This window comes from Fukomys damarensis, unplaced genomic scaffold (assembly GCF_012274545.1).
Source record: "Fukomys damarensis isolate Sample0158 unplaced genomic scaffold, DMR_v1.0_HiC HiC_scaffold_21, whole genome shotgun sequence".
NCBI classification, from domain to species: Eukaryota; Metazoa; Chordata; class Mammalia; order Rodentia; family Bathyergidae; genus Fukomys; species Fukomys damarensis.
In genome coordinates this window covers 1,275,262-1,277,036 of record NW_022900933.1, presented here as the reverse complement: position 1 = coordinate 1,277,036, position 1,775 = coordinate 1,275,262, and the positions used below count along the sequence as shown (strand labels likewise).

The following is a 1,775-nucleotide window of genomic DNA, read 5'->3' as shown; positions in this document are numbered from 1 at the left end:
GGGCGGCCCGGTCCGGGGAGCTCCAGGCCCCGCAGCCCGGAGTTAGGTGGCGTTTGCTCTGCTGCAGAGACTCTTCCCATCGGGGCTCCGGCCCGGCCCGCTCTCTCACCCACAAAGCCTAGCCTCCCCCGCCCCGCTTCCCCCTAGCCTGCCCCGGGCTTAGATTTGGGGGTGGTGAATGTTCTTTGCAGCCTGTCCTGGTTTCTCAGCTCCAAAATCCTTGCTTGGAAACCTGGAGCTCGGGTCTCTCGCTTGGGGACAAGTGCTTAAAGAACGGGGACCAACCAGAGTTCTTGAAAATAGTTTGTTCTTGGCCTTGTGTGTCTGTCTCTGTTCCCCACATCCCACACCTCACGGCCCGGGCTCCTTCCCTCGTCCTTGGGCCCCGGTGTCGCCGGCCAGTCCTGGAGCGGGGGGGGGGGTGGACGGGGTGGACGGGGACAGACCAGGCTGTTTAGCTTTGGTCTGGCTCCTTTCTGCTTCTGATCCACATACACTGCCTGTGCCCCCCACAACCAGCTTCTCCAGCTGCGACTTAAATATCTGTTATCTCCCCATCTACATTGTTTGGTTGCCCTTTACCCCTTCCCTAAAATAAAAAGAAAAAGGGAGACAGGAAAGGCGTGTACAGGAAGAAGAGGACACGGAGGTGAGGGAAGGCCTCCCTGTCCATCATTTTAATTACACAATTAGTTCACATGCCCCGGCCCATAATGTATATTTTAAACGGAGCCCAGTGTCTTTCAAGAACATTCTGGTAATGTCGGAGGCCTGGATTTGTTGACTGCTAGTCCCCCAGTGCAGCAGCGGCCTGTTTTCCTCCCCCTGTTGTGTGTTTTTATTATTTTCCCTCTGGCTTAGATGTGTCAATCATTCTCTCCCTGCCATTGGTTGGAGAGTTTGCGTCAAAAAGTTGCCAGAGAGGCGCTTTCTCAGCAAATCTCCCTGAGAGCGGAACCGGCCTCAGCTCCAACTCGGCTTCCACTGTGATTAAAAATAAAAACCTCGAGAACAGCCCTCGCGCACCACGTCCACCTCGTATGTATCGTGGAGGCCACACGCGTGTTTCCAACTCGGGCCACGCTCTTCACTTTCTGCACTTAATTGTTTTATTTTATTTTATTTTTTGGTTGTGTTTGACTTTTTATGCAAGGGTGGTCAAGACGGCAAGGTTTCTAACTCAGTGCTCTTGCTTTCTCTTAGGAGAGCTGGATATTTGGGGTTTTGAAGGATACTTAAGCTTTTCTTTCTAACCTCCAATGCGGCTGTGAGGTAAGTGTCGTCTGTCCTGTCTGTCTGTACCCTGTGGTGTGTCCCTCCGTCTGCTCCCACCGTCCAGCCCCTCCACTCGGCCGGCCATCTCATTTGCGAGTGTGGAGTTCTTCTGAAACCTGATGTATTTTTTTTTCTTGCAAATTGAGAAAAGTAATACTGTAATGATCACTGCCAAAAATTGAGGATCTGGGGAGAGGGCGGGAGTGTAGGGCGGGAGAGAGCGCGCTCCTAGGGTCGCCAGGGCTGCGAATCCTCGTCGAAAGCCTGGGAGTTTAATCTGGGTGTCTGGGAGGGGTTTCCTGTGTGGTTTTGTTTTAAGTCCAGACCATTCTGGGCTTCTCCCTTCGATTTCTGTGTTTGGGCCCCTAGATTTGGTTGAGGGTCGTTTGGATGGAACCCAAGGACGTTACAAAAAGATGCATGCGTAGCTAGATGGATGGAGGGAAACAATGGTCATAATAACGAGGCAGGCGCCTCCTCGGGCCGGGCGCCGAGGCCAG

General features: G+C 53.2%; 1 protein-coding gene across 1 annotated transcript in view; it reads left to right on the top strand.

Annotated features, from left to right (window-relative positions):
- Positions 1-946: 946 nt before the first annotated feature.
- The window catches only part of Otx2 (orthodenticle homeobox 2), a 9,729-nt gene continuing 8,900 nt past the window's right edge, over positions 947-1,775 (top strand). The window contains exons 1-2 of the mRNA XM_010641420.1: positions 947-1,038; positions 1,204-1,272. The gene's annotated coding sequence lies outside the window, so the exon portion shown is untranslated. The remainder of the gene's footprint in view (positions 1,039-1,203; positions 1,273-1,775) is intronic.